A 27875-nucleotide genomic window follows, 5' to 3' on the forward strand; every position below is an offset into this window, starting at 1 on the left:
GAAATATACTGAAGTGGAGATGTATTGCGGCTGGTGTTTTTTAAGTCTCTTAATCAGTTGATCAGTTAAAAGAGCTTTTTTTTGCTGAATTTTCCATCCTGCTTTTCTTTTGCTAAAGTGATAGAACACACCTGTTTCAATCTCTACAGATCTTATATTATTTCATTACAACTGTGTTCTGTGAAAAGCAGATATAACATAATCCGATGCTTTGAGATCCATAGACTTCAAGGACTCTAAGTACTAAAATATTCCATGTTGTCATCTATGTTGAACAAATGGTGGATTGAATAAGCTGTGTTTAAATATCTCTTTTACAGCTGGGGAATACAAATGTCTTTTAATACCAACTTATGATAATTGTTTTTTTTTGATGGAGTGGCTGCTAGAAGCAATATTCCTGTACTTTGCAAACTCATTTTGTTTCATCGGCCACATGGCTGTAGTCATTATAGTGACTTTTCACTGCAGCATGTAAAGGAGGCTCATTTCAATAGTTAGATAACAAATCAGCATTCTCCTTTTCCAATATTTCCGTCAAGATCTTCAATTTCAGCATGAATACCAAGCACAGCTTGTAAGTAAAATAGTACTCTTTTTAGGCTACTTTAAATATAAAGTATTATGGTTGAGGCGGGCTATGCTAAGGTATGGTGGAATAATAGATTCAATAACTTTATCTAGTGACCTCATTACACTACTTCTTTTGTCAGAAACTCCTTTCTGGGTCATAACTTGCAGACGCTGCTGAGGCTGGGCTAGTTTTCAGAAGTTTCCTTAATTCAAGTCTCCTCTGCCAACGAGGGGAAGGACCGTATTTTGGCATCAAAGGTGACCCAGAGCCTGACAGGATACAGCAGGTCCCGCTTAGATCCCAGTGGATCTGATACCCCTTTTGATTCTCAAAAGACTTGTGTGTCCTTGTAAAGAAGAACTTTCTTTTGTCAGGCAAACCAAGCATTTTCCTCCTGGCGGATGAATTCTGCTCTCCTGCATTGACCTGCTTGGCACCAGGGGGGAGTTAAAAGAGATTCACAAAAACCTTTTCAATCATCAGGCTTCCACTGAAGTTGTTCACCCAAGAACTGTGGTCAAAAGAGTTGGCAGGTCCTGGAGCTCCTTCTGCTTTGATTAGCATTCAAGGTAGAAATTCTTGAATCTCACCAGAAAAACAGCAGCAGTGGTTATTGGGCCAAACACTTAAAAGCAGCTTTCCCTTACACTCCTTATGGATGTGAATGAGGACTCTTACCTACAAAGGGCAAAGGCAGAAATGTGGTGCGGTGTACCAAGAGAAAACCACTGAAGGGGTCTCGGTTTCATTCAACCCCTAATCTTTATCTTGCCCTTTGGAATTCTTTAAGCAAAGTTGCTCTGTGTGTTGAATACAGTGTTGAACTCAAGGATACACCTTATGTGTGCATGTCTGTGTGGAATGTCCTTGAGGCCTCATAAACATGTGAAATGCATTCTCCTGACAAATAAAAGTATTGCGAAGCTAATATTTTCAAAATATTTGAACTTAGCTGTTCTTTACATGTTCTTATCTTCACTTTCACTTCGCTTTCTTCTTTGCAACCAAAACCTGTAGTAAAAAGTAAAGCAATGGCAGCACTGTATATATTACATTTAACCCATGTGCCAGGCCAGGCAAGGCATTTATAAAGCAACATTCATACATAGGGAAAATTCAAAGTGCTTTAAAAACAGAGCATTAAGAACATTAAGAGCTTTAAATGAAATGTGACTTTAGGCAAAAATAACACATTAAAATACAATATATATTTAAATATAAGATCAGGTCAGGTCACAACAATGTAACAGTATATGCCCAGGCTAAGGTCTACTTTCTCATCAGTTCTACTGTTCCTTAGCATGCAATGTGCATGAAATCTGCATGAAATACGATACTTTAGACATTCAGTGAAGGTTAGTTTTTACATTTAAAGCTATAATAAGTAGGATTTGTCCTTGCATTTTGTCAACAACACATTCAAACTTCATCATCAGAAGCGCACTCTCACTCTCTCGTGTGAAAACACGCCCACCCTGCCGAGCTAACACCAACAGCATCACAGTTACCTTTGCGCTAGGATGCTAACTGCCGGTTAGCTTGTCCCACTCGGTTTGAGGCAACTACCTGTCCAACAGAAAGAAGGCCAACTCTGCATCGCTCTTTCGCCATGTTTGCCGGTCTGAATGGGGCCCAGTTGCTAATTTGAGCCACTCCCACACTCACATATACGCTGTGATTGGCTCAGGGAACCACAACAGTGCCCCTCCTGAAAATGTCCCGTGCAAAGAAAAACAACAGAATAGGCCCATAAGTGATGATTTATATTATATTATATTTGCAAAAGTCTATATTTTATTTTTTCTAGAAAAATCCTACTTATTATACCTTTAAGTCTATTGACTGTTTTTTTTTTAAAACTGAAGCTGTGAGGTTGCACTCCAAATTGCATACACCTGTACTCCCTGCTGCATTGGACAGAAAACACACTTCTCTGGAAATCAAATGTCTTAGTTTGAGGTTTTGCGTCTATATTTGCAAACCACACTGACAGAAATCCTCCTACAAATGTTTTCATAGCTTAGTACAGGTAGAGGAGGGTGTAAAAGAAGGCTCTGACAAGTGAAAAGAAAAAGACGTGAAGTGGAGTGCCAGGCAGAGATTTTCTAAACATTATCAAACTGCTTTCTCATGCTGTAACTACAAATTAATGTTCTCTTTTCATGGCTTGTCCGATTTGTCTGGCAGCGTATTCCCAGAAGAAGGGCCCTCTTGTATGATAATAATGGCTCCATTATCCAAAGACCACACTTGCATTCCAGGAAAGGAGCCAAGATGATGTTATAAAATAGAAGTGGAACCAAAGCACTCTTTCTTGCTTCTGATTTCACTTGGTCTATCAAAATACGTCCTTTTAGATTTGTAGATTAAATGTTGATGCCTCTCCATTGTCCCACAGGAGACTTGAACACAGCATACTCACAGCCCACTGACAGTCATACTTATATGCTTTTTTTTTGCCTGGTGCTCAACAAGTGAATATGGACAAAATAAGTGTACTTCATGGACATATCTAACTACATAACGGCTGTTTTAAGAGCTGTTACCATGGTGATTTTGCTTCACACCAAGGCTCTTGGCAGGAGCTCTTCATGGAGTAAGAGAAGTGAAAGCAGATAGTGTTTTAACAAACTTAAAATCTTGTAAGGCTGACTAATCAGAGGGAATAAATTATCAGGATTTAACTTTGCAGTCTGAAAAATTAAATTGGCATCACAGTAGGTCAAGTGCAGAACATTTTGTAAGTAAGATGTTCCTGTAACCAAAATTAATTTTTCTATGTAGTTGAGGTTAATGGAGCCCCGGAAGTCTAAGGTTATTTGTCTAAGTCTAAGACTATCTTGTGCACACAATTTATTATGTTAAGAAAGATATTTGCATGTGGGAACAAGTTAATATCTGTGTATTTAAGGCAGTTAGCCTCTGTGCAGGATATAGTGCTATTGACAATTTTGGTCAGGTAAGGAGACTGCTGGTAAGAATTAGCCATTCAGCTAACCCTCATGCATTTACATCCGTTTGAATATTAACAAATGTGGACATGTCACTTTTTAAATACAGTAATGTCTGTTTTGAAGGCTGTCATGTCAATCCGTATTTACGCGCAAGAGCTGAAGGACTTCGGAGATGAAGATAAAGCTTGTTTAGCTGAGTTCTCTACATTTTATGGAGGCTGGCTGCAACGTGTGTCCACCATACACCAACTTTTGTCCATAGAACTAAAATACATATGCTCTCTTCCATAAGTATGACATTTTGAATCTATGTAAATTTGGTTAATTTTTACTCATGTAACTTGTTTGTATTTTCACAAAATGAAACAGTGATTTAATCAAAGGTACAAAATTGGTTTTCATCAGAGGTGGAAGTCACGAGTTACAAGTACTCACGTTACTGTTATTGAGTAGCTTTTTCGTGTCCTATCGTTCGTAATTTTACTTTTACTTAAGTATGTTTTAAATGAAGTAATTTGCTACATTTGTACATCGATCCATTACTAAGTAAAATATGTATTTATGGATACTGTGAGCTAGAAAGAAAAACTGCAACTCAAATGCATCGCATCAATAACAGGCCAATCATGTCAAAGTTTCATGCATCGTGTCAAAACAGCAGGGCCAGTTATTTTTCACTAAGTCCGAAGTGAAGAAGGAGAGCTGCAACTACTAGCCCATCGCATAACATCAGTGAACCATGACTGAGTCAGCACAGAGTTCAGCCTATGCAAACACTTTGGTGCACTTGGTTATGATAGCCAAAAAGGGAGACGTTTTATAATGTTTAATGGGTTACATTATGTGTTATGTGAGGCAGTTTGTGGTGGTAAAAATTAGAAGGCGATTTTATAAGGTTAGTTAAGTTTTTTTTTTTCCCAGAAACAGTCAACAGACAATTCTCTTCAAAGCCACCAGACTCCATTACCAAAACAGTCATTTAACCTCGCAGAACACGGGACTTGCTGGTCTACCACTGCCTCATTACACGTCGTAACACATGTTGGTTTGGAATCGAACTAACCCTTTAAACCACCACACAACAACACAAACTAACCGATCGAGGCAGTGGTAGACCATCAGCAACTACCGTTCCCGTTCTGAGAGGTGAAATTACTGTTTTTGTCAATGGAGTCTGGTGGCTACAAAGAGAGATATATAACTGCTGTTTCTGGTTAAACAAAGGATCTTACTCTTTAACAAAAGGTCCACCTCTCATCATTTTAACATCAAAGCATGTTAGTATAGAGCCCAGGTTTGAAAATAACAAAGTTTCATTTTAATTGTAACTGGTAGCTGAGGGCTACAGATTACACAATAAGCATTTAGATCTCTGCTTTATGAAGCCATTTATGGCATTAGTTGGATTTGTTTATTATAAAAATCACAGACAGGAAACGTTGGGAGTAGAGAGGGGATGACATGCACCAGATGATCGGCAGACCGGGAGCCGAACCTGCGATCAGTGTGACGAGGACTACAGCCTCTGTACATGGGGCGCCCGTTCTACCAACTGAGCTAAACCAGCGCCCCAAGTAACTTTTACTTTTACTTGAGTACAATTTCAGTCAAGTAGCAGTACTTATACTTGAGTAGAATATTTCAGTAGTCTGTACACCTGTGGTATTCATTAAGTTGTTAATTTGTCTAGAAATTGCAAAATGTCTGAAAAAAAAAAGGTCTTGTTTAATCCATTAACCGGTCTAATGGACAAATGTTTTTTAGTTCATTTCCATTCAAGCTTTCAAAACCTGGTCCAGACTGTATAAATCTATCTAGACTATGGAACTGATTAGTTTAAAAGTTTGTTTCTCAGTTTGGTCGTGCAAATACACATTTGTCAGTGACAGGACTGAATCTTTTTCAAGCTTCAGATATTGAGACAGTATTAAGCTATTGGAACTATTTCCTGAAAAGCAGCCAGTGCTGGAGTCAATAGGCAAGACGGATAGACCTTAAATTGTCTTTGAATGTTTTATTCAGCCTACTCATTGTTTTCAATTCATCCTGTAAAAGTAATCACTTATTCATTCTGTAGTTAGTGAATCATCACTCACAGAAGATGGCTCTTTGGCATTGTACCCTCTTTTGAGCTTATCTGTGCAGCTGGGCAGAGATCTGTGAGCAAGCAGGCGCTTAAATGGAATACAAAAATTATCTACATTTACACATGGCCTGAAATCTGGATTCTAATTCTGCTGGCAGGCATGGATTAATTTAAAGTAGCCAGGCAGTAACGTGAAAACTGGTTTCACACAGGTGTTTGTTTGCAATTGTAAATTAAAGTAAATGTTTTATAAGGAAATAGTTCTGTTTGGGTGACCCTGAATGTCAACATAGCTTTTGTGTCATGATTTTGAATGTATATATTCATTCAGTTATGTTGTTTTCATACATGCTTTACGCCTGACTATCATTGCAGGCCCAGCCAGTCTCACCTTTCTGCCTGTCCGTTTAGTAGAATCAACTTATTCTGCTCACCTGATTTCCACCTTCAAACCACAGCTCCCTAATCTCCCCATTAACATATACACTACTATTCTTTTGCCTGGATTGTCTTTGTTCTTTTGTCTTAGCTTTACAACATTCTGATTTATGTTAGTTCCTGATTATGTTTTGGACCTTCCCTGATTAAATTCAGATTTGGCTTCAGGTTGACCTGATTTTGGACTCTGTTTACTTGCCTGGACTTTGTATCCTTGATTTGTGTCTATTGAAGCCTCTTTGCCCAATTTTCTGCCTTCTTAGGTGTGTCCTGGATTATTTTGCCTTTACTTGTGACACTTTGTATGTTTACATTATAACTGCACTAGTTTCCCTTATTTTTTTGCTCTTTATGTTCTGTCTGTGGCTGTGACAGGCCTGTACTAAGACTTTAGAATGGCTGATTGGCCGTCTTGCCACCTACTTGAACACAAGAATGGCAGTGAAAGGTAGTTAGACACGGTTAATGCTGATGATGCATTGCTCTTCTGTGGACCTACACCAGTAATGAGGAGGCTATGCAGGTTTATGTGTTTAGGGGAGTGTCTTTGGCATTTCAGCAGTTACTTTAAAAATCTAGCTTACACTTGATTGTAACTCCAAAGTTGCATAACCTCAGCTGCATGTTCAGGCCAAATCTCAAAGATGTATAATATTTGCTTGACCCTACACTCACAAATGATCTCAAATGGTGGCTTAAGGTCAACATTATTAAAATTCTATGCTATGGGTTTGCAGGACAAATTAGCATATTTTTCAGGTTAACCTGAGGTGAATGCTCCAGACTGATTAATTCTCCGCCTAGAGAGAAAATATTGATCCCATTTTCATTCAGTTAACTAGATTATGGCTTAGCTGAATCTTTGAAGGAAAAAAACATCTTGTTGTTGTTGAGGAACTACTAATTTTGACCCATTCATCTCAATGAAACATCCTTTGCAACAGAGGGGGTTCTATCCCACCGCTGGTCTGTGATAAGTAATTGTCTGTCCTAACAGAGACCCACCCCTAAGGAGCTCCCTGGGTCCCCTCAGATAACACAGCGACAGGTAAGTCAGGGGAGGACACCAATAGCAACCCAGTAACTACACAATACGCTACACACTGCAGCAGCACACACTCACACTGCACTTAGCAGTCCTTATCAGGATGCTCCAGCCAGCCCTCAGAGGCTTGCTAAACACATATCACGGAATACTCCCAACTGAATTAGTGCACACGGGAGTACACACATGCGTGCAAACTAACTAACACCACTAATGTTCATTTCTGTGGTGGAGGTTTTTCCAATTTGCATTTAGATTCCAAAATATTACTCCTTAATTCTCTTACTTTATCCTAGCCACCAGTCCCCATGCCCCATCAGCCTCTTGCAAAATTCCCCATCTCCCGTCGGAGCTAAGTCTGACCCAGGCAGGTACCCAGCTGAGGCCAGGTGAGGTTAGAGCTCCAGCTTGTATAATGTAATGAATTGCACATAACTTGCCTGAGATAAGCTCTGAACAAACAGGGATTTGGTCACAAATTTATGCAAGAACTTTTCTAGTTCATACAAAGATAAAGACAGGTACAGTGTGACTGTAAATGATAGATAAACCATAGATATAATGGCAAATATAATGGCAAGTAATTAATTTCATTTTTGAAATGATATAAAACAATCTTTTTTTTAACTGATGAAACCAGAAATAACAATCCGAGATGTAACTGGCAAAACTATTAATAACTTGCTAAAATGAAATTCTGCCTCGGGCACTTAAGCTCTTAGTATTCATGCACAAAAGCAAAATATGTTGCAGGCTGCCACTTTTGTTTTTGAGAGTAACCACAGACAAGGTTCCTCATAGGAGAAACGTGCAATATGAAGTAGATTTTGTTAATATAAACTACTGAACAGTCATATTTGTGTACTCTTTAATTATCAACATACAGTAATGAATCTGTGCCTGAAAATCTCTGACTTGCAGGTTTCCTATGTACGATCATGAATTTTTCCCCATTCTTTATTTCAAGTCATTCTAGTTATGGACATGCCTGTTGATCAGAGGTTTCAAGGCTTATTCTATGAAGCACAGAGATATTCGACCAGCTAACTTCTAAAGTTCATGTGGCCTCCATTGCTCGGTCATATTGATTTGCCCTGTACAACATCAGGAGGATCAGACCCTACCCTTCAGAGCATGCAACACAACTGCTGGACAGGCTCTCATAATAGCATGCATTGACTACTGCAACTCGCGACTAGCAGGCCGCATCCCAAAACGGCACGTCACTCCACTGCTCATATCCCTCCACTGGCTCCAAGTCGCCCCTCGCATCAAATTCAAAACCCTGTGGCAACAAAAATGTCTCCTGTCTACCTGAATGCCCTCATCCAGGTCTACACTCCCTCCTGCCCACTACTATTGATGATGGTGATATTGAGGATGTTGTTGATGTTGTTGTTTATGATGTTGATGATTTAAATCTGCTTCTTTGCCTGCCTGTCTGCAATTGTGTCCGATCGCAGTTGAAGCAGTTTGTTGGCACTTACTGACTTTGTTCCCTTTATGTTTAGTGTTAATAAGAAATGTATTTGCAAGCAAACATGCTGAACCAAGATGGACCATGCAAAATATTATATCTGTTTTCATACTGTAAGTGTGAAAACTTTATCTTTGTGAGCATGTTTGCATGCTGATATTAGAATTTAGATCAAGGCACCACTTTATCCAAGCAGTCAGAGCAGATGGCAGGAGTTAGGGCTCTATGTAGTTCTTAATAACTGTAAGTGCATCCAAAATCCCAGCAATGGCATTTTTGTTTTCATTACTGTGCCATGACAGAAACATGATGAATTAATTCAGCCTACCTATAACAACATTAAGCTCTGCATCCTACATGTTTCACGGTTGCCTCCAGAAACGTATCTCCCTCCCCCTTCACATCCTCTCTGCAAATAAGTACGTGAATGTAGAATGTTGAGCATGAGTTCATTTTCACTCAGCAGCGTTGTGTATCTCAACTTCTGCCAGGAGGGCTATGAGCTCAGGGACAGCCTGTGCTCAGATGTGTTCCTGCAGCATCATATAAGCAGAGGTACATTGCCAAATTAAAATGCAAAAATACTGCAATAAATGTTTAGAACCTTGACATGAGAGTCCTGACTGACAGTAAACCTCAAAGAAGCATCCAGCTTGTCTTGTAGAGACCCGAGTCTGTCCGCAGATAGACAGCACAGTTCTGCAGATCCGTGTCTGCAGGCTGGGATAATGCCAGTGCTGATTGAAATCTTTGACTCAGATCCTGGCCCTGTTTGAAGTTGCATGCCCTCTCACTGTGCTCGCATTTTCTCTGGGTTGCAGGTGTCTGGTCATGATACGGCCCTAGGAATGGGAACACAGATAAAATGAACTATTACCCACAATTTGATTGAACTGTCAGCTCCGGCACTTTCTCTTTTTTTTCCTTTTTGACAAACCTGACAGTGTTGTGTTTCTTTCTCTCTATTTTATGTTCCAACAATAGACTCTTGCTGTTATAGCCTCAGGAAAATGATAAAAACAAGGTTGATTCCTGTGTCCTCTATTATGTATTCATTAGGAAAACATGATTTAGGAGCTTGCTGTTTGTCTGCAGTCATGATGTCGGTGTTTTGTGATAACCCTTGAGAAACGTAAGTACTGGTAGATGAAAAACTTCTTGTCATACTGTAAGGATATGTGTAAAGCATTTTTTTCTAAATAAGCAGTGTTGTGTAACAAGATTTATGCATAAAAGGACAATAAGTACAGTACTTGTAAAGAATAAACAAGACTAGGTCAAAACCTAGTATGTGGCTGACCGCATCAGGTCAATGTGCGCTTTTGAGGGCAATGTGTTGCAAGGACTGTCCTCATGAGGCTGATGTGTTTGAAAGCAGGTGCACGCCGCAAACGTAGGTGAGGACAGCGGACAAGCAGCGGAGGAGCAGCCTCGCCTACTATCCGGACAAAGTATCCAGAGCCGTATAAACAGAGAGTTGCGTCAGTGGAGGTCCAATATGCTCCATGATTCGCCATTGCGATGTCGCAACTCTTTCTCTCTACGGCTGTGAAAGTACCGTCACTCACTCAGTCAGTCAGTCGCATACAGACCCGTGTGTCGGGCTGACCCTGGCGGTCAGCCAAAAAACAAGGAAAGGAAAGTGCGTAATGAAACCACGGATGTATCAGTCTCCCCGGCAAGGTGTTCCCTTGAAGTTTGAAGCAAAGCCTGAGGGCTAACAGATCAACATTTTATGTATTCTGGCGCTGTTTGGTGTTTAGGCCATTAGTGAAGATCAAACATCCCTATTCTCAGAGTGGAGATTTGATGTTCCCTTAAGTCCCTCTTTCAGATAAGCAAGCCAAAGACTCCATAAAAAATCACTGGAAACAATTTTGACCTCCTGACAGGTTAAATGAATCAATGTTCTCGTCTGGATAAAGCTCGCTCTGTTTTGGTTCCCTACAGCAGGTAAGCATATTTCAACCCTGGTCAAAGTGTGTGTGTGTCCCCGTGTATGTGTGCTCCAGCTAATTTCAGCAAAACCCCACAAGCCAGAGTTGTTAGGGTTACATCACTTAGCTCAACTTTCAGTCTCCTGCAGTTTTAACGGCAGGCAGCTCCATTCATCTTCATTCCCAGTTCCGACCTGGCGCTCTGTTTTTCCATCCCTTCATCTGTAAACATCACAGCAAATATGGAACCCCGCTGCGAGAGAATTGATTTTTACAATCTGCGCTGCTTCGTGCAGCCTGCCTCCAAAGTACAAAGTGGAATTGCTCAGCTCTATTAGTGATTTATTCTGTGTAATAAATGCGTGCATGGCAGGATTTGCAGCACGTGAGGGTTCTGTGTGCTGTGGAGGCTAGAATTCACTCACCGAGTGTGATAATGAAATCCCTTGATTGGCATTTGCTATTTTTACAAAGTGAAAGAGTATGTCCCCGTTTGAAAAGAAGTTCTGAAAATTCAACTACTGCATTCAACTGTTCAAAAGCAGACGTGGTATAATTTAAAAATTCACCCCTAAAAACATGCTTAGATTGAAGCAGCAGGGAGCATGGAGGAGCGGTACACTGCAGATATGTATAACCAAACACCTCCTCAGGAAGGAGAGAACTTGAGTCAAGTTTCAAAAGTAAAAACATCACCTCAAGCACCACATCTTTTAAATCCAATTCAGTGCCACAGATTTAAGCCGATGCCAACAGAGATGGATGTACTTAAGACTTGCCATAACCCATCCAACAGATGCGTGTAACTGTGTGGTAATGTGCTGTTGTCAGTTCAGTTTACTGACTTATGTGCAGGGGAAAATTAAAAATGAATGCGTCCTTCTATCTTCTGCCAGTGCCTACGTACAATGGTATTACATATTGTCATTCCATTTCCTGGAGTATCTTCAAATCTTCCTGTATCTGAAAAGTTAAAATTGAGTTTTAAATTCATTATTGTGATCTACTTTATTTGATTATCCTAAAATTATCCTTATGGAGGGGGTATTGTGCTGTTTCACATTTTAAGACATTCAGTAAATATATATATACATATACTGTTACAATATTGGATGTCCAGACTAAACGTCGGTGAAGTTTCTAATCTGTCGGTGAAAATATGTTGGAGTAATCCCAAGGCTTCTCAGCTCAGTCTGCAGGCTGCTGTGAACGCCAGGTTTCACAAAGTTTTTCCCACAACGTGTGACGTCACAAAGTGCAGCCTCAGCTGGCTTCAAAGAGCTGGCCAATAAGAAGAAAAGTTGGCTTGTAGGGGCAGGGTTTCTTAAAGGGGCAGAGCTGACTGAGTCGTTTCTGGCAGAGGCTGTATGAGGGGCCTGCACGGAGCAGCAGTTGAGAAAAATTATGAGGTTTTTTAAACTGTAAATTATGCTAAGCTACTCCACAGTATACCTAAAACCGCCGATGGGTAAAAATTTATGCTATTAGAATGTATTGATCTTCCAGGTACAAAGTTCATTTATTTAATGATTTTACAATGCAACGTTGTATAATGAAATGCTAGATGTGGTGTCTTTGTGCAGCTTACAAAATGACAACAGACAATGAAATATATACAGTATATAACAATAAACTTTATTTGCAAAGCACTTTCTGATTTACATTGTTGTACATCATCATACATTCATTCTTATCCATGTTGAATTGTAGTTCAAGACTTGATGAGCAATTTGATGATGTAGTATAAAAAAAGATGTTGCCATTGCAACATACAATGTATCAATCTAGACGCGCAAAATGAATAGCGTGGAAATGACGGCGTCCTATATATGGGTAAATTTGACCCACCGGCCGTATATAGGTATAAATGGCCATTTTTAAAATCTGTTTCCTGGAAAAAAAGTTACAAACAATTAAAAGACAGCTGCGGGAAAATTTTAACCGTTGGCGGTTCTCAGAATAACTAAAGGCTAGTATGCTGTAGCTATCACGGTTCATATTCATTCTTTTTTATCTTCAATAGATGATTTTTTTTACATGACCATAAGATCTTACTTTTTTCAAAAAGTAGAAATCCAAGTTTGCTGAAATTGCTTGAGTTTTGGTGGTTAAATTAGTTTTGAAGCTGCTTGTTTGTCTGCAAATCTTTCAGCAGATCTTCACCCTTGGCTTTGATCAGTAAATTTAATGAGTTGCTCTAGTTCTTACCGAAGTTGAATCTTTTTCATTAGAAGTACATATTCTCTCTTTTTCCTCTCTTGGAGATCATTCTCATGGCTGTCAAATACATGTCTATTTTCCATGGTTCTTGTGATAGTTGGAACTTCTCTAGATTTGTCACTCAAATGTCTCTTTCCATCCAGCTCTCTAGTAGCATTCGCTCATATTTATTCATATATTGTATGCTAATATCCCTATTGGCAGATGAACACCTGTTGAATGCACTCTTCCAAGCCCTTATAAAGCTCTTACTTTCTATACCAGAAGGTGCTTTATGAACGCTTTGGTCTCTTGGGATCATCTTATGTATAGTTTCGGACAGATTAATGGAATGCCATCTGTCATAAATCTTAAAGCTCTACCCACATCCCTAGAGAGTCAATGGTCTCTTTTTGGCATAATGTAAGGAATGAAATAGTATATACACTCTAAGAAATGAAATGTTGATTTTACTTAACCAAGTTAGGTCAACCGGTTCCACAAAACTGTGTTGTTTAAAAGGGAAAGGCAAAACACTATTAGTGTGAACAACATATATTAAGGAAATGTAACTTAATTATCTTATTTTAAAGCTACATGATATTACTACATTGCATAACCACAACAAACCTATGTTGGATTTACTGACACAACATTAAGTTAACTTGATATGATTGAGTTCAATTAATTTAACACGAATGAACATTATTGATGTGGAAGGTTTGTGTTAATGCAACCCCTTAATTGTACTGGTTAAATCACAAAGTTAAATAAATACAATTTAAGCTGCTTACTTTCACTTAAGCCTTTATTATACCCTTGAAACATTCATAGGGTTATTGCATATAACACGTGTATAACTGCCTATGTGTATACATACACATTCACAGAAACTGAAAATGAGTATAGATGTATAACGTTACTCATGACTACACATCTGATTCAATCTCCACTTGTTGAACCATCTAAATTTTATAGATAACAAACATTTGGTTCACTATGAACTGGTCAAAAAATGTAAAAAGCGGTATTGTGTGATATAGGCAGCACTGGTAAAAATGAAATCTAACTCCTGAAGCAAGCTATCAACTGCTGAACATGGCACATGTGAAAAAAACTCTAATTTCAAAAATTTCAACAGTTGCCAACTTTTTTATGATCGTTTCTTGCAAGTTCTCATTTGGTGTATCAGTTTCACTCAAATTATGACAATCCAAGTCTGAAACAGTTTCTCGCAGATCACCTGGATGGTCTTCAGATGCATGATGGTCACCATTACTACCTTTCACTACTTCAACTTTAAAGTCTTTAACTGTGCAATATGGGTGCCTCCTACTCTTGAGTGATTTGTAAGTACCAATATATTAGTTTGAAACGTACAATTCTGAAACACACAAGTTACTGTTTCATAACGCTTAAGATGGTTGTTGATGTGAGAAAAGTACTCTCTACTAGATGGTATTTCATTTCCAGGGCACAAAAGGCATGTAAAAACTCCTAGTTCTACACTTCTAGTATGCAATCTACTTAGTTGAGTTTTAAGAGCACTCCATGTTTTGAATGAGCATGGACATTCATAGTATGTGCATGGATATGAGTGTCTCTGACCATAATGACCATGTTTCAATTTGTAGTGTTTTAGTAACTGGTACCTCGTAGATTCAGTCTCAGAGCACTGTTTGCACCTCCACATTCAGAGCCTGAAAAGAAGAGAGACAGTGATTAGTAATCTCTTCAGCTGTCAAAATTAGTACTGCTTATAAAAAAGATACAGAACATAGTAAATAACAGTTAGATATTGTTGCATTGTGCCTCTCTGAGTCAATTGCACCAGACTTGTAGATATTTTTACCAATTACAAATAATGGATTAAAATTAAGATGTTTTGCAAGTACATTTAGGCCTCTGACTTTGTATTCATCAGGTGAAACACAGAGCAAACAAACCACAACACACAAAAACCTCTTACATGGAAATGAGGCACATGGAAATTACACGTTTAGTATTACTCTAGGATAATTCATTAGATTTTGATATGAAATTTCAAATGTGAATTTAAAAAAAAAAAAAGTGCTGAAGCCCACCAAAGCTCCCCCTGTTTTTTGTTTAATATTTAAGTTGAAGAAAATGATTGAAAGGATGCAGTATGACCTTGCACAACTGGCTATTTCAGAATTCAATAACAACTATGCAAGCGTTGTACTTAAAGTGGCACAGATATATTTCAATGGCACACCCCAAACTCATTTATTTGGACAAAAAGTCACATTAGCTAGAAACTGTGTGTGTGTCTGATTTAAGCTAGCAATGACCGTTTTCCAAACTCTACCAAAATACACGACCGAGTGCAATAAAAACTGAAAACACTAAAGGTCGGTCGTCACAATGTACAGTTTAACACCGTATTATTAAGGAAACTTTTGTACTTATCAATTTTTTCAAAGACAACGGTTTCCCCGTGGGCACATGGCACGCAAGTGGCGACGGTTGCTACCTGCTCTGTGGTTACTGCGCATGTCTGAGAATGCGTCATAGTAGAGTATCTTTGTGTGCATGTAGGATTTAAGTAAGATGGTTATATTCGTTTTATTCTCCTGTGTTTTTTAGCCTTGAAATCTCTTACTATTACGTTATTCCAATAAAATTTTGTTGATTTTTCTGTAAAAACTTAAAAGTTATAGTCATTTTACCACAACAAAGTTACATAATATGAACAACATCACTATTTCATTTCTTAGAGTGTAGATGTGTTCATCTTTTTATTTGTTTTTATTTAACGATTCCCAACGGAAAGACCAAAACACCAGTGTATGCCATTTTCTCTTAAGACCTCTCAAGTTAACCATCATTTCTGTACTCAATTTTAAATCTCCTGTGAGGAACTTACAGTTTGATTTTGGCGACCCCTGTGGACAAAATGGTACCGCTTATCTCTGTGCTGATCTTGAATTTTTTTTTTTTTTTTTTTTTTTACAAAAAATCCTGCTTCCTCTTTTAACTTTCAAACATATCACTCGCTGTGAATCATTGCAGTGGAAAATTTAGAAAAATTAACCGCCTCATCTGACTGAATATCTACAATCAGTCCTGTTGTCGCTTTTGTAGCTCATATACTGTAGATGTATCAGTTTTAATTTCAATCCATTTCATAACCAGCTAAAAACTCCTCACAGGAGCTTTAAGCCCATAAGTGTTAAGCTAATCTTAAAAATGTCATGTCATTTTTACCCCACTACACTCAGAAGAGTTAATAGCAATTTGTTTTGGACTGTTTTTTAGCAGGGAAGGTTATGTACTGACTACAGCAGCAGGTAGGTGTGTTCAAACTAAACAGCAGTGCCGTCCAATGCAACATTTGTAGGTCAGTTTGTCTCAGTAGTTTTTTATACAATGTAAAGGTCAATGGGCTTTGGTGGTTCAGCCAGTACTTTATGGCTTTGGCTTCATCTGTTGTAAGTTTTGCTTATATCATTTAGATTTGTTTGCAAAAGATTGAACAAGATATTTCTATACGTGTCCTTTAATAAACTTATATTAGTAATCAAATTTAAACTTTTATATTCAGTGTCCACAAACAGTTATCCTGATGCACTGCAGTTGTCCTGCTTTTTGCCTTCAGTTTAGTCATCAGTCAAATAAAATGCATGATTGATTTAATTGAGGAAAATTGATGATGAATTGTTATTTTCATTACTGGTGCATCTCTCAAATATACTTTTAATTAATAGATTAGTTGTTTAGGCTGTGAAATGTCAGAGATAAAGTGAAATTATTTTCTTAATTACCAGGAAATCAGGTGGACGTTTGCGAAATACTTGTTTTTTCAACCGACAGTCCAAAACAAAACAAAGTATTTAATTTTTAATGACATACAAAAAGGAAACAATGACATTTGAGAAACTGGAATAAAAAAAATGTTTGGCCTTTTTGTTTAATGAAATTATAGATTGAGGTCAGATGACTAATGGTAGTCAAAGAATGTTCCAGGCCTATGTTTCAGAAAAACTAATGTCCACATTAGGGAACTGCATTTAAAGTGCAATGAGTTTAACAATGCTTCCAATCAAAATCTAATCAAACTGTGAAACTCTGTTGTCACTTATAGCTTTACATAAGTGCCCAATACATTATGGATTTAGACAGGCAGCCGCCAACATCCCTGAATTACTTTAGGAAAAGTCTTCTTTACTCCTCTTCAACTCGCGTCTAATCCCCTCTGGAGCTTTGCCTAAACCCCCCGCTCTAATAGAAACAGAGCTCTGACTGACACAGGGGACTGACCACTCTTCTCAGAGTTAATTGAATGCCACAATTATAATAACACAGTGCTCAATCTGCCTCTCCAACAAACACACACACACACACACACACACACACACTGCACACAAAGCTGCATGTGGAAATTAACTGAAACTCAGAAATATAATTAAGGATTCATGATTCCCAAGAATAATAATAATCGACACAAACACAGTGTTTCAGTGACTTGGTGATTTAGACACCTACAAAACTGCTATTCTCCAAACGTCTGCCATGAGTTGCTGCCTTGTGATTGGCTAATTAGATATTTGCATTTACGTGCAGTTGAACAGGTGTGCCTAATAAAGTGGCCAGTGAGTGTATGAATCCAGGCAATATAATATTTCAAATAACAGCACAATGCAACATTTTGAATGATAAATGGATAAATGGACTGCACCTATATTCTAATCTTCCAACCACTCAAAGCGCTTTTACACTACATGTCACATTTACCTATTCACACACTCGTTCAAATACTGAGGGCATTGACCTAAGTGCCAATTTGCAATCAGGATTTATGCAATCATACCCAATGGCTATGCCACCAGGAGCAATTTGGGGTTCCATGTCTTGCCCAAGGACACTTCGACATGTAACTGTAGCAGTCAGGGATTGAATCCCCAACCTTCTGATTGAGAGACGACCGACTCTACAACCGAGCCGAGCCGCTCCCACTTCTTGATAAATCATACACACTCCTCTTGGTTTCGAACATTTAGATTTGGTAAAATATATAGTAAATATTACAGCGTAATGTATGACAGCTCGTGCAAACTCCTCCTGGTCCGTTGATCTCTTCTCTGTCAAAATATTGGATGCGGCATGCTTGCATCACCGTGACTACTATACTTCAAGTTATTTCCCATTTGTAATCTACGCCCTGCTGGGTGCAGCTGGTAGCAGTATTATTTATTTTGAGCAGTTCTTTATTCTAGTCCTTGAAAATCTCTCAGCCCTGAGAAACCAAGTTGTTTACCAACTGAACCTGGTAGATAGCTTTTGAGTCTCTGTCACTACTTGGCTCGAAAAGCAAAGCAAAATGGATCAAATGACACAAATCTGTTCACAATGGAGAATCGACAATCCACTTCCACGCCACTAAATCCAGGAATTCATCAAAAAAGTTTCCAAAACTTTCCCAAAACTCAACAAAACCATTGTGCATTGTTAAGATTCTGTTGTGGATGTGTACAACTTTATCCACCACAATATCAGCAAGCTGACCGACAGTGAAGATTATTTTACTTCTATTTCCAAGGTTAAAAATTATCTCTCAATTTCAGAACACTTTGTGGAGCTAATGTTGCAAGACTGCCAGCTGGCATTCATGGACACAAACAATGCAGCTTTCTGTATATTCAAAAACTTAGCCCGTATGTTATGTGGAAGGCATTTGTTAGGCTCCAAGGATATACACAATGTATTTTGAAAGGAAATGTGCGTCACAGTGTTCGCTTGCAAGATAACTCCATTGGGTATCTTTAAGTCTAATGATACTCAAGTTTGTTTTGTATAAGTCGCCTACGTTTCCTCACTAATAATCAGCACAGACGCTGTGTGCACATTCTGGAGGGGAGAATGGATTGATGTGTTTGGGGAATCAGCAGGAACTGGCAACCATAATAGAGACAATTTGAAGACTTGTGAACCCATCATGGGAATAGTGTTTCATTATTGCAGTCATCAGTGTATCATGATGGGATCTTGTCTGGTAGCTTTGTCGAAGCCCAGGCTGAGACTGCATGGAAACTTCCAGCTGGGGAATTAAGTTTGGCCTTACCGTGGCTGTGTGAGGAGGAAGCATAAAGAGGTAGACTGTCATTTGTAAAGCAGCTGCAGGAGAAGCTATTGGCTGTATTGATGTCTTAGACAGAACCTCAGGATTTCAATGATGCTGAATCAAATGTAAAATATGATTATCAGCCGATCCCTTCTCGAGAACCTTTAATTGGTCTATCTCTAGGCAGCATATGAAGAGAAAGACACCTCCAGGATACCTGCTAACAGCAATCAGTCATGTGGAAGGCTACGCCCAATAATCTAGACCCAGGAATCCACAGGTCATTAGCAATGGCTCAGAGCATCTGGTGGTTAGTAATGCTGAAGGCAGCAGACAATGAGGATTACAAAGTAACCTCAGTAGTGCGGGCTGTAATTGATTAGAGGTGACAAACTCACTTGTTTTAAAGGGACAGGGATTCATGAAATAACTGCGTATGTTGGGATTATGTTGTAACATGATGAGGTAACACAATGGTGATTGAGCCTATGGCCCACTGATGAAAGCTTTCATTTGCAGAATTATGGACCGGTTGTCTGGTGTGACTTTGGCGGAAAAAATCACAAGCAGCGCCCAGTTATTGGCGCGTTTTTCATCACTCAGCAGTGGTTGGTCTGCCACAGAGGGTAGGCAGAGCTTAGCAGCTTTGTGTTGCGATTAAACAATAATCTACTATGGTGGAAAAAACAAAGATCGATGACTATAGATACAACTTCAAAAATAAGTAAAAATCCAAAGAAAAAGAAACAAATTCGACGCAGGATGAAGGCAAACAGTCTAAAGGGAAAGCGACCTTCAGCTATGAAAATCAAGAGTTACAACCGGAGCCAACCGTGGATGTCACACATGCAACACTGTCTGGATATCTGGGAAGTGTGCTCCCACATTTTATCTGCCCAAAAAGAGAATGAAACTTGGAGATTACAACTTTAAGCAATGCTAGCTTAAGTTGCAATTGAAATTAAATAGCTTTTTTTAATCATTATCTGTTTCTTCCTCTGTATGAAAACCTGAAACTTGGATATTGTAGCGTAAATCGGTTGATTAATTGTTTAATAATTAATTAAACTCGTCATAGAATGCCTGCACTCTATATTGACGAGAAGTTAACTTTAAAGTTAATTAAAAGACTTAACCTATCATAGGTATTTAACGGGGCACCACCCAATTTTGACAAAACAGGGAAAACATATAATTAGTTACCTAATTGTTTAATTCAGTCTCATAATCTGAAGGTTGCTACAGTTTAGAATTGAGTTTGTTTCGCGGTGTACAGAGGCTTAGTACTTCACACACACAAAGACACTTGAATCAGTACTTTATAAATGAAGAATTTATTTACTAATACTACTAAACATACATGAGATAACTAAATATGGTGATGAACGTGAAATGATTAATAACAGGATGAATATGATGAAAGATGGATTGAAACCTGTTCAAAGGAGTGAAGTGTAGCAGCTGAGATATTAGGAGGTATATCGCCCAAAACCTTATACTAACCTTCCTAACAAATCTGTGACTAAAGCATCAACCCCAATATACAGTAAAACCAAAGTTAGACCTACTCGGAGGGTGAGGAGGGTCAACCGCGTTGCTGATGAGGTGTGTGGAGAGCATCAGGTCGGAGTGGTTCGGAGCTTCTGATACCGGGACTTGTACCCGGGTTCCCTCGGAGCGGCGCCGCACAGCCGGTTCGGTCTCTCTAGATGATGACGTGCCGGTCAGTCCCGCGTTGCGGCCTGAGCCGGATGGAGGCTGAATGCGTCTTCTGGGTTCGGGACTGAGATTCTGTCCGAGCACCGGGGCTTGACCACCGGGAGAACTAGAGTCTGTATTTTGAGCAGTCAGATCTAATGCTGGAGCAATGTTGACACGCAAGGTCTTCAGCACGGCAGAGTGCACGCAGGTTCTGGGCCTACTCGCGGGCAAAACTTAAAAAGGGGAAAGGGAAGAAGTTATGGGGGAAGGGGGAGGCGGAGGCGCTCGTCAGCGGCCAAGACGAAGGGTGTAGCACCAAAGGGGAGAAGCAAGAGTGCGAGAGAAGTTGTCACCTCTCATTTAAAGGGTCTCCCGTCCCCGGGGGGGGCGTCCGGGCAATAGCGCAAGTTTGACCACTCCTCATATCTGAGACTTTCTCTACTTATTAAACTACTCATTTTTACCCCAAAGTAGTTATCCTTATCCATCTAACCTCCCCACATGTAATACCTCTGGATTCTCAGCTGCACATAGACTCCAAACACCACAGGATGAAAATACACAGATTCCTGAGGATAAAAGTACAAGTTAATGATGAATGTCCAGATCAACACATAGCAACCTTCCACAGTCAATATGCATTTCCGTGTGAATGTGACACCTGGATCTATATAGATATATATATACATATATACTTGTAGGGCATATATGTATTCACAGACACACAACTTTGCTAAATTCATTAATAGATGTCCTGACTGAAACAACATCCCTTTGTCTCAGTCTCACCCCCCCTTCCCCTGTCTGTCTGCAGGTACGGCAGAGAGAGGGGTGTTAGGGGGGGTGGAAACAAATGGATGCTCCAAAACTCTTTCTTCTCCCAAGGGCTCTGGGGTGTGAGTTGTTTCTGTTGATCCACCGTCCCTGGATCAAAGCATGTGGTTCCTTATTTCCCCACAGCTAATCTTGTGAGATAAACATTAACTGACCGTAATCCCATGATTTATCAGATAATGTCCTTCATCTGGTGTCTGTGGGATGTTGGTTCTGCAGACAAAGAGTTGTAAAGTTTCCCATGTGGATAACATCTTTACTTTATTGGTCCCCAGAGCAGAGCTAGTGGTCTAGCTCTCTTCCTGGTGGGGTCAAATGACCAGGTCAGGCCTGGATCAGGCCTATCCTGATACCACGCTACAATATTTATATATATACTTGCATTTTTTTATACAGACATGGTATCGGTGAACATGTCTGTTTCTTAATTGGAAGGCTGGCAGTTTAATTCCCAGCTACTGCAATCAACATGTCAAAGTGTCCTTCAGCAAGGCACTTAGCCCCAAATTGTCCCAGAAAGCATAACCATCAGTGTGTGTGAATGTGATTTGTTAGCATTGATAGGCAGCCTCCTTCCCCATGTGACATGTAGTGTGAAAGCACTTTAAGTGCAGTCCGTTTATTAAACCATCAGCTTTCTTTAAGCTATTTTTATGGAGTCTTGAATCTTGTTCTTTTATAAAATTTCAATAAATATCTATCCCTGTTCAATTTTTTCATGGTGCCAATATATATCAACTGTCATCTTTGAAAAGAAAAGACACTGTTAGACAGATCAACATTCAACTGGGGAAGAAAAATAAAAGGCGATTTGATTAGAAGTCTCCTTTTCTTATTGACTTCGTTATTGCCAATTAATGCCAACTGTTGCTTTTGAATTTTCCACCAGAGGCCATTGCAGATCACTTGAGATATGACTTTTTGAGACACAGGGGTTGTTTGTGTTTTCTGGAGAAGAAACATAACTCACCTGGCTTGAAATAGATGATGCCCTGCATGAAACATCAGGGTGGAAATTGAAAGTGAGAGAAATCCCCTGACAAGGATGATTTGCTCTTTTCGTTGCCTGGAGCCTTGTTCAATTGATTCAAACAGGTACAGAAATCTGAGGGGTAAGTGGGGACAGACAGGTCGGAGAAAGGAAAATATAGGATGTCAAAGATAAATGAAGGTCGATACTTACTGAGCTGTAACTAAACATGTAGTAATAAACATGTCATAATAATTACATTTAGCTAAAACTAGTAATGCACAACCAGTATTTTTCTAGAAATGTACTTTTTCTTGTAAGATGTGATTTCTGAAGAAAGATGAGCAAGTGATGTAATTAACTCCCACAGACAGAATGGTAAGCTGTGAATGAAAACAGAAAACTTCATAGTGTTTACTTTTTTAATGACGTAATGACATTTAATGACGTTTTTTTAATGACGTAAATTATGTTGTCATCCTTGATCTCTTTGATAGGTGTTTTTGGGCCCTGGGTAATATTCAGTATAACGTCAGGGTTCTCACAGGGCTATAGAGACAAATGCAACAGAGCTTGTTAACCATTAAATCAACATAACATTATAAACTTGTTTGAATCACTGGACACGCCTATATATACAGTAAAAGTATATGTTTTAATTCAAAGAAGATGTAATCAAAATAGTAATTTGATGTATGCTTTGATAGCTGCTTGATGAATACAGCAGCAGTGGTAATTTTTACCCGTTTGCTTCAGGTAAAATTAACACTTTTGAGCAGATCATCCATACAGTAATTAACGATGAGGGCACAGCATCTCAGATCACTGTATTATGTTTTTACGCTCGGTCCTAACTTCTCATTTAAACAGTATGACTGAAGCAGACAGCCAATGATCGCACCTCTTTGTCCTGAAGACAAATGGTAATCTGACTGTACTTATTTAGCACTTTTCTAGTCTTTGCGACCGCTCAAAGCTGCTTTTACACTACATGTCACATTCACCCCACACACATTCATACACTGATGGCAGAGGCTGCTATGTAAGGTGCCCAACTGTCAATCAGTTATCACATTCATACCCATTGGCTATGCCAACGGGTGCAATTTGGGGTTCAGTGTCTTGCCCAAGAACAGTTTGACATGTAGCCTGAGGGAGCTGGGGATCGAACCTCTAACCTTCCGATTGAAAGACGACCGACTCTACCACCGTTCCACAGCCGCCCACTGAAGAAGCGCCACATGACGAGTAAAACGCCTGGCAGCAAGCCTGGGTTAAAAGTTCATAACCACCTTCGTGATACCTGTTATCTCTAACTGATGCATGAAGTATCATGGATTTGAGTGTCTGACAGTCCACCACTGACATTTTAGTCCTGTCTCAACTCATTAACAAAAACAAAACATATGTCGTCAGAGTTTTTATTATCGAAGATCAATTTTTAGCTCGTCAGCGTCTCGTCTTCGTAATGGAAAAATGATGAATGAACATTTATCGTCAGAATTTTCGTTAGGAAATTAACACAGCTGTGTAGTTTAACTCTGATACTGTTAACTTTGTCTGCAGCCTTACAAGGAACTTTTTTTAAAAATGAAATTAACTACCAAATGGATCCATCTTTCTCTTTCTTGTTCTTCATGCCTCAGAGTGAAACCTTTTTGTCCTCCCACTGAGTTTTCAAATCAGAAATAAAATAGTGTGCAATGTGCATGAGGTTCAAACACAAGCTTAGCCATTTGTGTCATGTGTAAAGTCTCTGTAACATTGACTTCATGCTTTATGTCCTATCATTGCACAAAGCTTCACCAATCAACTCCAGTACATTTGGCTTTATTCACTCAAAACAAGAGATGATGTTAAATGCAAAATAAAAGTTTGTGTTATTTTCACCCTCACAAATGTGTTCTGCTATGACCATTATGTAACGCTGACTAATCCTATACACAAAAGATTATTCCTCCTGTCTTTGGTGTCAAATGTGTCATCATGTACTGAGATTCATCTCCTGTAAATGCCAGGAGGCATTGCAGCAGCAGGAAGAACCAGGTGCAGTCTTTAAGACTGAGTCACAGACCTCTAACCCATTTTACACATGTGGGTACAGACCTGTAAATGGTTCACTTGGTCACTGGATAAACCAGTTATGTTGACAATCAACCTGCATCCCAAGTGGGGCAAGAACACAGTATAAAGATAGACACAATTCAAGGAACGTAAGACCTGGAAAAAGTCACTTTTTCAAGTAAATTTGTATTTACACTGTTGCTTTTATTGTCTGGTCTGATCTTCTTACTCTTTCTTTCACAAAACATTTGGTTTGGATTCACAGACTTCTCACATGTACTCTCTTCTCATCTACTCTTTTCCTGGGGACCATCATCACCCAGGACCTCAAGTGGGAGCTGAACATCGGCTCCCTCATCAAAAAGGAACAACAGAGGATGTACTTCCGGCGGCAGCTGAAGAAGTTCAACCTGCCAAAGACAATGATGGTGCACTTCTACACCGCCATCGTTGAGTCCATCCTCACCTGCTCCATCACCGTCTGGTACACTGCTGCTACTGCCAGGGACAAGGGCAGGCTGCAGCGTATCATCAGACATAGTCTCTTTGACACCCTCCCCTCTGGCAAGAGGCTTCTTTGCTTCTGCTGCCAGCCTCATCAACAAGGCCCAGACCACCACCCGACCCCCCACGTGACATGGACTCTAATCCAGCTCCTCAGTCACTTAGCACTTAACGAGTGTTAAGTCGGTAATTCTGAATATGCGTTACATTAACGCACACTTTTATACTGTCTGTACACTGCACTATTTTTACATTTATACAGAAAGCTTTTTGCACTGCTCAATATCCTGCCCATCTGTACAGTTTTTATTTACACCTGTTGTACATATTTTGTATTATACGTATTGCTTTTTATATTTTTAGTCTTATTGCCCATTTTCTTTATCTTAATCTATTTTCTTATTTTTATTCTAGTTCTGTGTTAATTGTTTTGTACCAAAGTCAACAAAAACTAATTCCTTGTATGTGCAAACCTACTTGGGAATAAACCTAATTCTGATTTCTGGCCTGACGTACAGAGAGAGCTTTAAACATTGATTTGATGACAGCCAACAGTTTGATTTTGTAGCTAGTCAACTCACATCATAGTTATTTGACTGCAGCTGATAAAATTTTGCAGAGAAGCCACAGACCTAATGGCCAGCAACATGAAGTTGGAATTTAAACTGTCTTTAACATGTCTGACGACCTGTATACATAGTCAAAATCATCCCTGCTGCTGCATAAAGTGGGTGACATATTTGTTAAACAGACATGATGTACAGTTTCAGGGTAGAGCAAATGATAAATGTCCCAATATTTGTCGCAATTAGTTGATGTGAAGCAAGAGCATCAAGACATGAGCATCCACGGGGGAGAATTAAGTGCATCAGGCATGTTGTTAGCGCAATTGGTATTCAGTTTGTATCGCCTGATAGGTTTCAAACCACTGAACAGTTAGAGACACCAATCATGTTGTCCTTCTGTCAGGGCAGGCCTCTGTGACAGGGTCACATAAGCGCTGATAGATATACTTTGATTTACAGGATTGTCCTCTAAATCCATCTTAATGGTGTTATATATAACCAAGACAATCAAGCAGCCTATTGTTTTATTAATCACAATTCCATAAAGTGCTTCCCTTTGATCCAATGTGCTTTGCTACTTTGGATTCTTCAATGAAGTCACAGATACCGGATATGTCTATTTCACTCAGACAGACTGCTCTTGTCACAGCTCATTGGGCTTTAACATTTTGTCATTTTCCACAAGCATCTCTGCCAACATTACAGCTGCTTTAATGACGGAATCTGTATTCTAAGACATACCTCGTCATACTTATGTTTTCATCCCGAGCAAAAACAAATTTGACCTGACAGAAGTTAGAGTTTTAGATGTCAGTCAAAAACCAGCCGATGGTGTTCAATCAAGATATTGTGACGGCAAAGGCCAAAGTGTGCGTTTCACATTTGTTTCATTCTGTGACCCCTCTAGTCCTATGGATGTTGTCTTCCTGTAGAGACCACCCACATGAAGATAGAAATGTGTCGTCATAGTCAAGATGAAGATGATCCCCTTGAACAACCGTGTATTGATTTACGGTGAGGATATATTCAGATAGAAAGCAAAGCAACCTTTCTCGCACGACCTCGACCATGGGGTCATTTGTGTTCATTTGTGTTGGTTACACAAGACCCACTGATATTTGTCTTGCCAGTTATGTCGGTTAACCAAATAGTTTCCCGTTAACTTGGTCAGGCTCGACTCGGCTCAGTATGAGGATTTCATGTATGGTAATCAACTACCAGCACTCTGTTTATCTGTCTCTGGTGAGTGGCACTTTCACTTTAACCAGTCACACAGCCGCTGTAATCTGGATTTATACTATGAACCCAAAATAAACAGATTTTGCTGTGATTTAAATGCAATAAATAGGTCAAAGGATGGCAAAATATTTACATAATGATGCAGATTCGTAAAAAGTAAACAAATATCCTTGGTGAGGCCTGTGAGCCAAAAGAAACAAGTTTAAATCGACATCAGTAAAATCTTACACTGATAGAATTTTGGCTACACAGATTCATGCGCATTTCTCTAAACTTGCAGGAATAAACCAATGACCAAACCCAGTAATTGCTGCCAATTCACACCTGCCTTTATTTCACAGCTCTGCACTGACTTCGTATGTAATCTCATTGTGCAAAAAATTGCTTTGCTTTTGGTCTGAAACCTCCTCGGGGGGATAAGTGGACCCAAACCGTGCCAGCATAACGCCCCCCCTAACAGCAAAATAGAGCCACCAGATCCCCTCACTGTAGGGATCAAGCATTCAGGTGTTTCCTTTAATTTGACAGACATCTGTTTAACAATATGCAGAGAGAAGATGCAAGGAGAACTTACTAAGCCCTGATGCTCACATAGACCACTATAATAAAGCTGTGTGTCTGTAATGCACTTGTATCTGAATGCATTCGTAATTCCTTTGTTGTAGACAAGTTTGTGCTTTTCTATTTGCACCAAGGCCTAACAATCACATATATATAACAGCTGCAGGATGTTCATTCATTTCAATAGCACAAGCCATTGAATTTCTAGCCATTATTTTTATGTAAATTTTACTTGCAGTAAGTTAACATATACAGCAAACAGCATTCATCAGGCAAATAGGCAACAATACTCCCAAACACACTAACACAGATCTGAGTCAAAGAAGACACAGTACAGTCTTACATCTGTGTGATTATGTTTTTATGGAGAGTCTGCCTGTACTTCTGGAAAAACGCTGACACCATATCAAAGACTAAATAGCTACACAATGTATAATGCACTTTAGTAAGAGGTTCAGCTGGCTGTTTGAAGCATGAATTGTGTCATGTCATTGTATTGTTTGATCATCAGTTCTGCTGCGATCACATACAGAGAGGTAAACTGCTTTGTTTGTGAATACCTTTTATTAAACAAGTGTAAGGTGCAGTAAATGTCAGGTTTCCACAATGAATTCCTCCCAGGAGCACAAATCCCATTAAGCCCT

The sequence above is a fragment of the Semicossyphus pulcher genome, unplaced genomic scaffold (assembly GCF_022749685.1).
Source record: "Semicossyphus pulcher isolate SPU_LCO1_2020_fin unplaced genomic scaffold, fSemPul1.0.p SCAF_28, whole genome shotgun sequence".
Classification (NCBI taxonomy): domain Eukaryota; kingdom Metazoa; phylum Chordata; class Actinopteri; order Labriformes; family Labridae; genus Semicossyphus; species Semicossyphus pulcher.